Raw genomic sequence first — 16,027 nt, 5'->3', positions numbered from 1 at the left:
TTTGACAATATGAATGATGTTTTTCTCCTCTATAAGAGATATGCTCCAACAAAAGGTTTTGCTACTTAAAAATAGAAGTTCACGAACTGACTAAGATGAAACTGATCAAGATGAAAAAAATTGTGCAATACTTCACTCTCGCTTGCAGTAGATAAGGCAAGACTCGGTGCTCTTAAAAAGTACATCCAAACATAATCCCTCTGCAAGGATGGACTTGGACTGTCCAGCTAAAATATTTTTTGTTCTTCATGATCCTGACAAGAAGTGTAGCACGGTCCCATTAAACGGAAACACTGCTGCCACGTAGGCATCCTTTTAGAGATACAAATTTCGGTTTGGCGTGCTGACATCTGGAAATATAGGCCTGCATGTACTCAAATGCAAAAAAAAAAAAAAAAAAAAAAAAAAAACCGGCACGAATGGCTTTCTTTTCGCACACTAGAACGCACGGCGCCTCGAATTTGCACGTGCTGCTCAATTGGAAAACCAATAGTAAAAATTAAGGCGATTAATTACCTGAAAGAAAATGGCATAGAATACGGTACTTTTCTCGTCTTCAGAGACTTCGCCTGGCCTCCTTAATAACAACGACCCCATTTCTGCCATGCCCATCATGATCGCTCGATCCTCGAAGCGTCTGCAGCCAATAGCTGCGACAGGCCAGTGCGCCTTGCTCCGAACGAGTTTGGAAGCGATTAGCAGTTTCCTACACGCACGCACGACCGGCAGGAACGTGTTCAGGTTTCGTTTCATCACGCCCAACGGAACCTGTCAAGTACTGTCAACCTTACCGCCGCCGTTGGCGCGCGTCCACGTCCGTCCTCAAACCCGTCAGGTAACCTTCCGACCCGTCCAACTGAGTTAGGGATGGAAACGGATTGGATACGTATGGAATCGAATTCGGATGGTACGATTTACCATATTTTAATCTGAATATTAATACGGATCTGGATATCTTCGAATACGAATACGAATCGGATAGTTCGAATATGAATCCGTATTCGGATATCTACTCGATCTTCGAAATTCAGGTTGGAAATTTAAATTTTTGAAAAAATTTGACTGAAATTTGATAAAATTCGAATGAAATTTGTTCTACTTTGATTGGGCCGGAATTTTACAAATTTTGTTCAAAATTCATGTTGGAAATTTAAATTTTTGATCAAATTTAACTAAAATTTGATGAAATTTGACTGAAATTGTTCCAATTTGATTGGGTTGGAATTTCGTTCATATCTGAAATTTCTAAAACTTTAGCAAAATTTGGTTCCCTGGTTGACGAATACGGATACGAATCGGATATATCTCGAATTCGGATATCCACATTTGAATCCGAATCTCGAAAACGAATTCGGATATATCCATTTTAGTATCCATTTCAGAAACAAATACGGATACAGATATCCATATTCGTATTTTAACGGATACGGAATCGGATAATTCGGATTTTCTGTCATCTATTTCCACCCCTAAACTGAGTAGTGGCTGCACCAACGACCTCCCACGCACGCACGCACGCTCTTGCTCCTCACCCACGTCTGCGAACGTTGTCAGTCAGACACGTTGCCGGGAAGGGCGAGCGCGCGCCGCCGCGCCGGTCCTTTGTCTGCTTGTCTCATGTGCTCTCTCTGACAGCCCATCAGGGTATAGTGTTGTGGTAGTACGAGGGCATTGCAGTTTTCCTTGAAGGCTACCTGCAACTGCAATAGTTCAGCAAAAGTCTTGCAGATGGATGTGGACAAATATGGAGCCTTTCAGCCTGGCGCCGAGCGAGCTTTTTTATTTAACATTTTGAGTTTAAAAAAATTACAAAATTAGATATATGTCATCCTTCTACCGAGCGATAGGTTTAAAAAAAATAAAGATATCATCTTTCTAACCAGCAACAGGTTAAAAAAATCAAAAAAAAATTATGTTTCATTGATCTCAAAATTCAAGACGCTATCAAAATTGTCATAAAAAATTCTAAAAAAAATATATTGTAGAGGATAGTATAATCTATTTTAAAAAAAGTTCAACTCAAACAATTACTTTACAATGAGAAACAAAAAAGATAAACTTTATTATACACAATGAAATTTGTCTTTTTTTTTCTCATTGTACAGATCATATTTTTTGTCTAAAATTTTGTTGAGAACTATATCATAATATCCTCTATAACATAAATTGTTTTAGAATTTTTATGACTATTTCGATAGTGTTTTGAATTTTAAAAGCAATAGAACGTAATATTTTTAAATTTTTAATTTGTCAACCGTTGGAAGGGCTCTTTATTTTTTAACCTATCACACGAAGGGCAACAGGTGTCGGTAGCCCTTCCAACGGGTGACAGTAGTATTTTTTTTCAAACCAACACATAGTATTGCAATTTTTTATTTTTGAAATATAAAAATAAAAAAAAATCACGTCTAGCCGCCAGGTTGAAGCCCACTGGGGTCATTCGACTTTCTAGATCTTTTCGGTTGAAAAAGGGAGGATTGCATGCCTTATATCGGCCCGGGAAACAATCCTGGTCATGGGCTCGTAGCCTAAGTAACTCCCAAAATCTCACTATCTACCACATGCATTGTGTAGCCCGAACGGTTGATGAAAGGGATCAAATGGGCCTTGGACGAAGAAGGTTGAGCTGTGGGGTTCTTTACATGGAGTTTTTTTTATTTTTATATTTTTTTAGTTAAAATTTAAATAAATAGATTCCCAGCAGATGTATTTGCAAAAATAGGCGCCTGCAGCCCTCTGAGGGGGCGGTTAGGGGTATTTTTTTTCTCTAAAAATGTATTTTTTTCCATTTTGTCCTCTAAAAATGTAATTTTTTGTGTAATTAAAGAAATAAAAAGGAAGGGGTGTAAGGAAATTAAGAATTTAAATTTGGAGCAGGTTATGTAATAGCCGGAGAAAAAAAATCAATAATTAGTAGTCGCAGCATTTTATGTGGGTATGGGGTGCGAACGAGGAAAAATATAGTATTAAACATAGGGTGAAAACATTACAATACACTGTAACCGCGATGACATGATGAGCAAACAAAAGGTGGCATATACGGTTCGCACTAAGATCTACTTATTAGTACGTCGATCCTAATCATAACATGCCTTAGGGAGGGAAAATATGTCGGGTTTCATTAGGTAGTCTCTACTGCGTGCATGTAGGATACTTTCCCTTTAGGAGGACATCGGGACCTACCGCCTTAGCACGGCGGGCTCTCTCCCGCTTCCTTTCTCTCTCAGCCTCTCGAGCCTGAGCCACGGTATGGTCGTGCGCCGCCTTCCTCATGCGCTCTTCTTCCTCCCGCTTGAGGCGAAGTTCCTCTTGTTGTTGCTCGTACTCCCGACGTGCGTACGCTTCCCTTCTCCACCTCATGTTCATGTCGATCCACTGCTTCTGTGAGTCATTTCGCTCATTGTCGAGCCACTGAATAAAATCACAGAGCGGTGGAGGAGACTGAACAAATGGAACAAGATGAGCGGTCAGTAAAAGAGGGTGCGAAATCGGAAGAGATGAGGCGGATATCTGTTACCGTACCGGTCGATAACCAGTTGTTGCATGGCGAGGCTTGTCATACTCATAGTTGGCACACATGAAGAAGCGCAGCTCATAGGTGTATGAGATATCATGCGACTCGCGGAGCTTACAAAGGTTACCACAGAAGTCCCCCAATGTTTCTTTGGTGAGCTTGATGGAGCTGAGGAAGACATTGCACTTGAGAGATATGAGAAATGAGCGATGCTTCACCGTAAGGAGGTTCGGCTATTTATAGTTGGGGGAGGCAGGAGCATTGGATTCGCTCGTGAAGAAAGGAGTGAGGGCATGGGCATAGCTGGTGGCAGGAGCATCGGATTCCATCTTGAAGAATGGGAAAGTTGTGTCATTGCTCATGGTCAGAGATTCCACATTTATTGGTACCCGTGTTGTCATTTATTGATTGGAAAAAGCTGGGTAGTGTTGTCACATCTTGTTTAAAGCCTGCGGCAGGAGGCATGTGTTGTCAAGTCATGGTTAAAGTTTAGTGCTGTGTTCACTTCTTCATTGAACGTGTCTGAATATGAAATGCATTTACGAAATGCTAAGTCGACCATACAAAGTAAACGTGTCTTAATACATAGGAGTACATCACGAAGCGAATATGCATATGTTAGTTATATAAAATGTAAAATGCTACTCATGCCTCCCTTGTTGCCGTCGCCCTTGCGCCCCATCGTGGTCCCGATGCCACTGGTTAACTCTCAAGTGACCCCTGGAGTAGGTGAGGGGGTCGGGTGGACCGACGTGTCTGGTAGGCCTAGTAGGGACCACCGGTGTCGAGGGCTCGTCCTGCGTGGGCTGTGTCCGAAGGGGAGCACTGGAAACCTGGGACAGCTGAAGGACGTCGTAGTCAGGTGTGCCCCCGAAGAAGTCACGGACAATGTCGTATGAGGCGCCGGGGCCAGCCTCATCCTCCTGACTAGGGTAGGAGGACTGTGAAGGCTCCGTAGGCGTCCATGTGTACTGGTTGGAGGGGCCTATGAACAAATAATCACGTTAGATACGAACAACATGGTATTGAAAGTAGTAGTAAAAAATGTATAATTGTACCTGCGTGGTACGACGGTGCAGCAGAAGAAGGCCACGCTGACGTGCCGTAGTATGGCTCATACGTTGCGGGCGGGGTAGGGCGTGGGGCCGCCGAAGACGGACCGGCCTCATCATCGAAGTAAGCTGAGCACAATATTAACTTATTTTGCTAAAAGTATTAGAAACTAGGATGAAGGGTGCCCGGAGTACCTAAGGGTGGACGCACAGGGCTCGATCTACGAGGCTGCGTCGAGACTTGTGCAGGCGGACCTAATGAATGTTTAATAATAATAAGTAAATGATATTTTTCAACATTATTCAAAAGTATAATTCGTCCCATGTTGCTCCGAGCCTCCATGACGTGGTAGAAGGGGTCGTGTGGGTGCCGACACGGAAGAACGTCGATGCACGTCTGACGGCCGAGACGACTCGGCTGTACACCACTCGACCTGGGAGGCGGCCCTGCTACATCTGTGGTAGATCAGTAGGAGGTGAGCTTCAAGGCACGTGTCGTCTTGTCGAAAACCCGTTTAATGAAGCTCGCAACATCCGACGGACTTAGGTGGTGCCCTTGCTGGACGCGGTCTATGGCAGCAGCTGCATCCCTATTTACATCATAAAGGATATCTATCTGCGGATACGAACAGAAGTGAACAATTACAGTATACGGTTATGTTCATTCAATATGGAGTACGGACTTCGAAAAGTTACTTACTGCTAATGCGGTGTCCTCGTCCCAATGAACCGGGTATGCCTCCATTGTCGACGCGATGTGGGGCCGGACATCCTCAGGGGTGTAGGTGACATGGGTCCACGTACGTGGTACATACCACCGTAGGTACTCCCTGAAGTTCCGCTCACTGTGGGGACGAGCCTCCTCCACGACGTCCTGTAGCGCTTGGGCCCATGTTGCCACGTAAGGGGCCAAGCGCTCCGCCCTGCCTATGGCGAAATGCTCGTACGACCACAGCTGAAGAAGAAGTGGACACTCGGCGAAAGTGGCTAGTGCCTCCTTCTTCGTGCATGCGTCGCAGAGCGCCCGATACGTTGCAGCAAGAACAGCGGATGCCCAGCTGAACTGCAGTACGTCCTCCGCATCAGCGTCCGCTATCGACCGGGCGTACGGCACAAGCATCCTGGTAGCCAGGTGGCCTTGGCCACTAGTGAACATTACCCACCCAAACAACCAAAGCAGGAAGGCCTCCAAATGTCTCGAGACCGCGTAAGCGTTGGCGTGTGGGTGTATGTACACCTGCTGCACATATGACTGGTGTCAGAAAGGATCATTACGACATACTTTGTTAGTATTCGATAGGTTGTATGTTACCGTACCTGGAACTATTGGATCCACTTCTTCGTTGGACCTCATGCATTGGATAAGAACTCAGGCACGTAGGGCGGTGCGTCCGCCTTTCGCTCCACCGGGCCAAATCGCTGATGCATGTCATTTATCCAGTCAGCCTGCATGTCGATGACCCCAACCGCAGCTCCCGCGCAAGGAAGGCCTAAGAGGTAGGAGACGTCCTGCAGGGTCGGGGTCATCTCTCCGCACGGGAGGTGGAACGTATGTGTCTCCGGCCTCCAACGGTCAACCAGTGCTGCTATCAGCGACCGATCGAAGTAGAAATGATGGGCCGTAACCTCGGGGTTCTCCGTCGATCGGGCCTCGACCAACCGGCAAAGCGGTAGGAGTCCGGCCACTGTCAACCTATAAGTGTTGCAGTATATCAATAATATGGAACAACAGCAGTGATATGGCAATTTCGTATCAAATTTTCTAAGTACCTGTGCTTCCATCGCTCGTCTATCGTCAGCAGCTCTCCAAGGCCTCGTGGGCAAAACACTCCTAGCTCTGTCTGGTGCTCGGCGGATAAGAAGCTGCGATGCTTCTTGTCCACGGCAGGGTCCAAAAGCTCGGGGGTCGCAGGGTGAGCCATATCTGCATTTGAAAGACATGTACATTAATACATTGATAAATAAATACAGTAACAATATACTTTGAATGCAAATTAACTATATGTGAAATTAACGAATATTAAAATGGTACAAAACTAGCACAACACACATAAAACTCACCTAGACAACAGGTGCATCACCGCCTGGATTTTTGGGACAATATTTATAAGTGTGACCTACTTCATTGCACTGACTGCATCGCTTAATCCTAGGGCCAGCCTCGGATTCATCCATATCGTTGCAAATCCGACGAGTTTGTCTTCGGCCCGGTGCGTTCTTCATCTGTCCCAAATCAGGCACATATATTCTTGCAGGCCTGGGTTACTTGTAAAAGTGTCAACAATGCCGTAACCATACAGCTCCTGATTCCAGGTGTTGAGTATTTGATCTTTCATAAAATACTGTGACACATATTGCTGATCTTTCATAAAATACTGTGACACATATTGCCTGGGAAGCATATGGTGCTCCGCGCAGGTAGCTATGATGTGTGTACAAGGTTTGTGGAGTAATTGTGGCTTCTGACAACTACATATGCATGTCCCACTCCTTAGCACACACTCTTGAACATGCTGCTCACGTCTACCCCCCTCCGACCCTTATCCCGACACAGGACACTGAACCTGTGCTTTGCAGTGCCCTCTTGATTTGTGCGATGCATGTGAGCCTTCTTATTAGCCTTCTCCATATACTCACATAGCATCCGCCCGTAAAGCATACGATTGTCCTCCATTACAACCTTAGCAGCTGCATACCGATCAATAAAGTACTTACAGGTCCCATGCAAAATGCCTTCTACAATTCCAACTAGTGGTAAGGACCTCATTCCTCGCATGACCCAGTTATAAACCTCTGCAAGGTTTGTAGTCATTACTCCATACCTTGCACCACCACTGTCGTACAACAGAGCCCATTTTTCATTTGGCTCATTACGTATCCACTGTGAGAAGCTCCTAATAGATGAGCCCGATCTCCTTACAATCTGCGGAGTATCGGTTGGGAGAGGACCGAGAGCTATTGGTTCATCACCGTTAGGTGCAGCCTCCACAGTTTGTTTTAGAGTCAGTTCATTAAGTCTTGCCCATAATGCATTGAACTTACGTTGCTGGTTCTGACTGCACAACTTCTTGAAGAGCTTCATTAACTCTTTGTTTTTAAATTGTCTATAGAAGTTCGCACCCATATGGTGCATGCACCACATGCTTTTGAGATCAGGCCACTATACTGCTACACCCCATCGCACGCTACCATGTTGCATATCCAGCAAAGCCTGCAACAATCCTACATGTCTATCATGAATGAGACACACATCTGGTCGGTCAAGAACAATTGCATGTTTAACCCGCTCTAGGAACCAATACCAGCTGTCCCCGTTCTCACTCTCCACGAAAGCAAACCCTAGTGGCAAGACTTGGTTCTTACCGTCGACCCCTATTGCAGACAAAATCTGCTCTTTGTACTTCCCAGTCAGGAATGTTCCATCAAGGCATATGATGGGTCGGCAATATCTAAACGCTTTGATAGTTACAGCGAATGCAAAGAAAGCATGCTGCAACACTCTTTTTCCGTTGTACTCCACATCAGTAGAGGGGTAATGCTTGATATTATAGTAGCTGCCTGGATTTCTTGCACGAATTGTGGCTAATTGATGAGGTAGATTGTGATATGAATCTTCATATGTACCGAACCTCATCTCAATAGCCTTTTGTTTTGCCCTCCATGCCTTCGCATAGTTTATTGTGTACTGGAACCTTTGCTCAATAGCACGGATTATTGATCGTGGCTTATACCTTAGGTTGTCCACAATCTCTCTGTACATAACATTTGCAATGAAAGCAGAAGACAGGTTCCGGTGGGTGAACTCTATTTCCTCAATGTGACAATTATGTTCCTTAACAATTGAGCATTGCCAGTAGTCTACCCATTTCCCTCTGAATGCGTGCACCCGCTAAGGGCACTGAGGCACCAAGCACTTCACATCATACTCTCTTTTACTTGATTTAACAACCTTGAATTGCCTACGAAGAGATAACGACTAGAATTTCACTGCATCAATAACTGCCTCTTTTGTAGGGTACATAGCACCCTGTGACACCTCATTCTCATGGTACTTCCACGGTGTCTGGTCAGCCTCACTAACCACCAACTTCGAAAATTCATGATCCCGCCACTCTGCAGGAACTGGAGCATTACCCTCCTCATCAGACGAATCCCCATCGGCTAGGCCTTCCTCCAACTCTTCATCCTCCAAATCCATATCTTCAATGATGCTAGGGATGTGCTCCCCTTCATCAGCTACACCCATCGGTTGCAGCTCTGGAACATCACTAACTTCCTCCCTGGACCCTACATTAGCCGTCTCTGACTCATCTTCCACTGCCTCACTTGGTCCTGCTACTACTTCTGCAGAGTTCACCTCATTTTGATCTTTCAGGTACGCCTCAGCTAACAAAACAAGCGGCAGGCCACGTTCACAGCATATATCTACATACTGCCTCCAAGTTGATGTGGCTTCGATGGGAACAAGCTCACCAAAGTATCCATGACTAGCACATTTCAAGACAGCTTTCAACTTCAGCTCATATTGCTGCGGATCCAGTTGGAAAAACCGCATGAGCCTTTTGCACACACTCACAATAGTCCTCTTATTAGCTTTACTAAGCCCCTTCATGACATGACGAAATCCAGACAGATCTACACCGTTAGGACCGTACCTAATTTCACCCTCACCATAATATATCTGAAAAATTAATTTATCTACCATCCCTGGAAACACCCGCAAACATAACCCATGTTAAGACAACAAACTATATTTCTGATTATCGGATAAAATAATTTCTAAATGCTACCCTAGGTTCGCAAATTATCATCTACTGTTGCCTCCTACGTCCACAGGTACAAATAATATACTAAAAATAATATACTAAAAATAATATACTACAAATAACATACTAAAAATAATATTCTATATTGAACTGCTATTGTACCATTTTCTAAATAAATTTGACAATTTTCTAAACCCTAGGTCATAAATGTCTAAAATCTATGTCATATTCTACTACTGCACTAATTAACAACAATAAAAAGGAAAAAAAGACTTACCCGGAATTTTCCTTCAAATCCGCGGCCCAAATGCAGCAGGGCTTCGCTGACATCTCTTCCTCCCCTCTCCTCTCCTCTCTTCTCCTCTCTTCTCCTCTCTCTTCTCAACTTTTCCTTTTTTTTGGATTTTTATGATTTTTTGGCCAATTTTTGACCTTTTTATAGCAGAGGGGGCCGGGCGGGCACTGCGGTGCGACGGGCGGGGAGGACCCCTTACCGCCCCCTGAGAGGGCAGTAAGGACCTCTACCCGCCCCCTCAGGGGGAGGTAAGGTGCCGGGCTGGGCGGGAAGGCCGTACCCGCCCTCTGAGGGGGCGGTTAGGCCTACCACCCTCTCAGGGGGCGGTTAGGACCCGTAACCGGCCTCTCAAAGGGCTGCAGGTGCCTAGTTTTACAAATACCTTCGCCGGGAATCTATTTATTTAAATTTTTACTAAAAAATATAAAAATAAAAAAAACTCCTTTACATGAGGTCCCCTATGCATCGGCTGACAGAGCCCAAGGGCCCATAAAGCTTCTTGTTTGTTCTTCCCATTTTCTTTTCTATTCCAACTATATATATTACTATATATTAAAGCCGGGAGGGTTCCAGCCCTATGGGGTTATCCACGTCAGCAAGAAAAGTTCGGCCTGTCCGATCGCAAACGTGTGGTCATGATGCATTGGTCCCCAGCTGAGATCTTGCGTCGGCTTCCATATTGTCTCACGCGGTCAGGAAGACATTAGAAAGTTCTGGACGCTACTGTCACCCGAGAGAGCCTACCTCTCCATTTTCTTCTCCGCCGCCGCCGCCATGCGAGATAGAGAAAGCCTTGACCCCTCCCACATACCTCCATGCTACACCCCTCCCCCCCCCCCTCGGTCAGCCAACAGCAGGCGTAGAAGCTGCCTCCCGGGTCCTCGCCTCTGCAGTGCCTAGTCGCCCCTCCTCTCCTCTCACCCCATCCGCCGACCTCGCGGCTACCCTTCTCCTAGCGCCTCGCCCCCTCCACACCGCGCCCGCTGCTCTGCAGCCTTCACGCCACCCTCGTTGCTCCTCCGCATGGCCAACACCTCCCCCACCTGCCGCTTGCTCCCAGCGCCGCCTGCCGAGAGGAAAATATTGTGTTCTCCTCTCAAGATATGCTTTGGGACACTCCCAACAAATTATATTACCTGTACATATAGTTTTTTCCACTCCCAAAAGTATTTTGGTTTTGTTAGCTTAATTTTTTTATTGCTTTTCTGTTTCATGGAAGAAAAAGAAGAATATGACAAGGTCCTTTCCTGTTGAAGAGACAATCATGGGAGACGAGGTTGATGGCGCGAATGTTAGGATGGAACCGATTGTTTCTAATGTTTGTTCTTGAGTGGTGGATCATTACAATTCATGTAAGCTGTGAAATTTCGGGGTAAGATTGATGTTCCAATGTAGGTTTCTGGTTCTTCCTTAATATTTTTTCCCTGAGTTTTGAAGTTTGTTCTGTGGAGCTATGTAACCTATCATCAAAATCCAAGACATCTTTGAAGTTTAAGACATGCTTTTGGGACACTACCAGCAAATTTTAGTATAGGTACATGTAGTTTATTTTCTTTTGTATAGCAAAATCCGCATTCAACCTTAGAGAATTATTTCATCGAATGCATTAAGACAACTGATGAGCATGCTACATTAGAGGCAACCTGTTTTATGAGTTAATGCAAGCTAAGCAGGTGATACCATAGTGCATTGTGATGTTGTTCTTTTAATTCATTATATCATTATCCAATTGATTCAAAGTGATCGTCGGTTTTAATTAGTTTATTTTATCACTTGCATGGGCAGTATGATGAGCTATATCCCTTTCTTTGCGCATGGGATAATTCCCTTTATGGTCATGTTAACATTGGTATTCTAAGAACATGATGGTTGTTCTAAGTTGCTGGAAATTAGCAAACTTGTTTGATTCCCTGTTGCTGGATTCCTCAATCACTCGGTTTGTAATTGTGTCCCTGAATAAGTTTTGAAGTTCTGTTTTATTGAATTACAGATTCCTTTTTGTCTCCTTTTTAATTTTTTTCTCAAGGTGTCCCCACATATTCTTAGCTATTGTCGAGTAGATGAAGTTACAAATTTTTTGTAGTTTCCTTGTCTAGGCGCATTGATCTTGGGAAGCAATATTTGTGTAGTTATGAGAGACACCAATGTGTCGCATCTCAGTTATAGGTTCCTTACCTACAAAGTAACTTGGAGTATATAAAATTCCAAAGCTTGCATATTTAACTTGGGAAATTATAATGCAAGGTCCCCCTTTGGTATTCATTTTTGATCAAATTGTGACGAAGCATGACCACTAGGTATAGATTACAATTTCTAGTCTTTGTTTATTATTTTGTTATTTATGTAGGCTTGATTGGTGGAAAACCATAGCTTTCTGATTACATCCTTTCTAAATGTTTAGATTTAGCCATGGTGGCTTTTCAATTGTTGATTCCACTAACTGCTTTTACATACTATCTCTATTTAATTTCCTGCAATGAAGTACATACATGTGCAGCCAAAACGTATGTCAAAAACTGAGGATGATATTGAGTGAGACCATACAGAAAGATATTCGATTCATTTAGTGCCATTGTTAAACTAAAAGTTGGATTCAGGCTTCAAGCTTTTTTTATTTTGCATTTGGTAAGTAGTCTTGGCCCAAAGTTTCTGTTAATATTGATTGGTTCGAATTTTCATGTAGCTGGAAGTCAATTCGCAGAACACTGCTAGTGCTGTTGGATGGAAAGAAATGGCAATGCTTCTTCAATTCTTCTATGCAGTTAAGTACTCTTTTTCTCCTCTGTCACAATGTATATTCAGTGCATGGTAGATAAACAGCTATAAAGATTTGTTGTTAGCCAAATAGCTACAAAATGACTATAAGGATTTTTAGACTTAAATACTCTGGTTTCAAGTTCGTGCTACATCACTAGAGTTAAATGTGATATTTTTCGTACAGCAATGACAAGCTTTCAGTTTGTTCGAAAACTAATTGTAAATATATGGGGATATTTTATAAGTATTGCCTTTGATAGGATCATGAACCTTCAATTCTTATACTAATAACTATGGCAGACATAGACTTTTGCACATCTTTCTTTTTTCGGTGCCATTTAATTAGAAGCTAATTAACAAATCTGACATGAGTGTGCTCTTTGAATATGTCAAGCTTCATTAAGTTCCAACCGCTTATTTGGTGGTATCCCAAAACTTTAAGCTTTGTTGAGATACATCATATGGTTTTTACCTTACAGGAATAGTATGTTTAAAAGCAAGGATTTTAAATATTTTTATGATTTATCATTCATCAACCTACATATTTACCTTTGATTAGTGGCACCCAACAGCTCTGTGAAAACCTATGACATTATGTTGTCCACCATTGTTTATTTCAGATTGGAAAAAAACAGAATATTTCCCTTTTGTTGCTAGAGCATTTAGTTATGTTGAGACAGGCTACTGCTTGTTATATTGAGCAAGTGCATATTTGGTGTAACCTTGTAACTCTGTACAACCAAGTCTATATGCAAAATTTGAAAATTTCTAACTACCAAGAGTAAGACATGCATGGCCAAGTTCATATGCTTCTATTAGTTTTTTGCCCATCTCGACATGTATATTTCAGTAGTAGACTACAAACCAATGCCATTTCATATCTGCAATGTGCAGGTCAGCTAGAGGATAGTTTTGATTGCATAGAAATGATTAGTTTCGAAGGAGGTTCTGAGGACGGTAATTAAAATCTGTACTAGGATGGTATAAAAAGAATTAGTTCAGAGAAACTGCAATTTTAGTGGTATTAAAAAAGAGTTAGGTACACGAGGATCTGCAATTTTAGAATAAAGACATGCTCTAATTATTGTTGCAATGCTCCACCATATCCGTACGTAAATTTCTTTCTTATAGCTTGTCTGTTCAGAACTCTTGTAACTTGATTGTAGATAATATAGGTGGTTGTGCATGATCTATTTACTTTTCCGAATAAATCCATAACATATCTTTGCTATTTCTATTGAAATATATTCCTTACGACAATGCACTTATGTTTTATCTGGTTTGGGGCATATATGGTTTCTAATCCTTCATCTTTACCATTCTTGAGCGGTGTAAGTTTCAACTAATTTTAAAGCAGTGTGAGTTTTAGGGCGATTCTCGACGCGATTAGCGGTGGCAGACCATGTCCTCAATCACTCCCCTTCTTCTATCTGCTACCGGCGCAATGACCCTCCCGATGACCACTTAGGCCCATGCATAGCTAGATCTAGCTATGGATGAGGCATTCAAAGTGATGATGCTCCCCCATCGTGTGCACTGAGTTCGCCGCCTCAAACTGCTGAGCCCTTGCCGTTGGCCACCAATTGCTTGGTAAACAGTAAGTGCGTACTCTGTGGCAAATGCTATTGCCTACTTTCTTTTGTATTTGGTTGCAGTTGGCTATCCCTTGGAGCCTCCAAAGATGCAGTTCATCACCGAAGTATGGTATGCAAGTTCACTCCCTGTTGTTTAGTATTGGGGATTTTCCATCCTAATAGATATATGTGTTGCTACGATTGCTCTGGTTACAAGTACTTAGAAATTGTCAGATAATTTGTATTCATTACTTTAGCTTTTTGATTGAGTGATCCTTATCATTCCATTTTGTTACCTGCGTTCCCTCATATTTCTAAATTGTGCTACCCTCTCTTAGGCTTGCTTTAGTACAGTTCTGATTTCCCAGTAGCCAAACTGGAACAATTTGCTTGGACATACTAAAAGATCTGTTGGCTTTTTCACCAGGATCGAACAACCACGAAGAACACAAACACACAAAAGAACGACGAGATTTTTCTCAATACACGCCGCTACTTTATTTCTCACGCACACACATTTTATAATTCATTATAGGGTGCCCCCCTCCCTTCATTATATAGAGGTTAAATACTAGACTCATAATCCTACTCCGATGCAATCCTATTCCAACTAGGACTCTAATCCTACTCCAACTCTCTACTTTGACATGAACTCTCCTACATGCCAAAACTAAACCTACCATAAAACAAGATTAATTTCCAACACTCCCCCTTAATCTTGTTTTCTTCACACTGGATTCAGGATGACGAACACTTCTTCATCACCCCGAACGCACTTGCACTTAGTTCAGGATGGCGAGCACACTCCTGCCTATCTCCCTGCACACTTGATTTAGGGTGATGAACACTGCTTCATCAACCTAGGATGGCAAGCACACCTCTTCCACCCTGCACTTGTTTTAGGACGACGAACACTACTTCATCATCCGAGGATGGAGAGTACACCTCTTTCACCCTGTTTTAGGACGACGAACACTACTTCATCATCTGAGGATGGAGAGCACACCTCTTTCACCCTGCACTCACCACACACCACTTTGGACATGCATGGGCACTACATGCACGACCATACCTCAACACAAGATCACAAAAGAGTTGTCTCATACGTAAGTAGCCCCTGCTCATCATCTTTTCCTTTCTTCTCTTTATTAGGACACTCATTAGAAAAATACCCAAACTTCTGACAATTATAGCACTGTATCTTTGACTTGTCAAATTTCTTCTTGTGACCACCGACCTTCGCCCCCCTTGCTTTCCACTAGGCCTTTGTTAGTAGGAGATGTTCACCACCTTCATTAGCACCTGCATAACCACGTAGTCGCTCCTCATGTGCTTTTAGTCAACCGATTAGTTCCTCCACAGTCATGGTCTTTAAGTCACAAAATTGCTCAATGGTAGAAGCAATATGAAGAAACTTCGAAGATAGGGCCCGAAGAATTTTCTTGACAACATAGCTAACCTCCACCTTGTCACCGAATTCGCATAATTTGGCGATGATGGCCGTGACACGTGTGGCAAAAACATCAATTGAGTCCCCTTCTTTCATGCGCATCATATCAAGCTCATTCTTGAGAGTTTGAATCCTTGCCTCCATTACATGTTCAGCACCCATGTACATTGTCTTGAGCGTGTTCCAAGCCTCTTTCGCTGTCTCCTTCTCAGAAATTAGCAAGAGAGTCTCCTTGTCAATGCCTTGATAGATGGCCGCAAGTGCCATCTGATCCTTGCTCGTGTCGACCGTATCCTTATCCCCATCCTTGTCGACAGCTTCCCACAGCCCCTGCGCCTTCAGAAAAACCTTTACCTTGATTGCCCACGCCGCATAGTTGGTCTTCATGAGTATAGGGTACTGCAACGACACGGAGCTCGATTTCGTCTCTCCGATCTTCGCCATGGCTCTAATACCAATTGTTAGCTTTTTCACTAGGATCGAACAACCACGAAGAACACAAACACATAATAGAACGACGAGATTTTTCTCAACACATGCTGCTACTTTATTTCTCAGCACTCACACTTTATAATTCACGGACACGACTCTTTTTTTCACGGCACCTCTCTCTTCTCCG

The sequence above is a fragment of the Phragmites australis genome, chromosome 8 (assembly GCF_958298935.1).
Source record: "Phragmites australis chromosome 8, lpPhrAust1.1, whole genome shotgun sequence".
In the NCBI taxonomy this organism is placed as follows: Eukaryota; Viridiplantae; Streptophyta; class Magnoliopsida; order Poales; family Poaceae; genus Phragmites; species Phragmites australis.
This window is presented reverse-complemented; position numbering follows the sequence as displayed.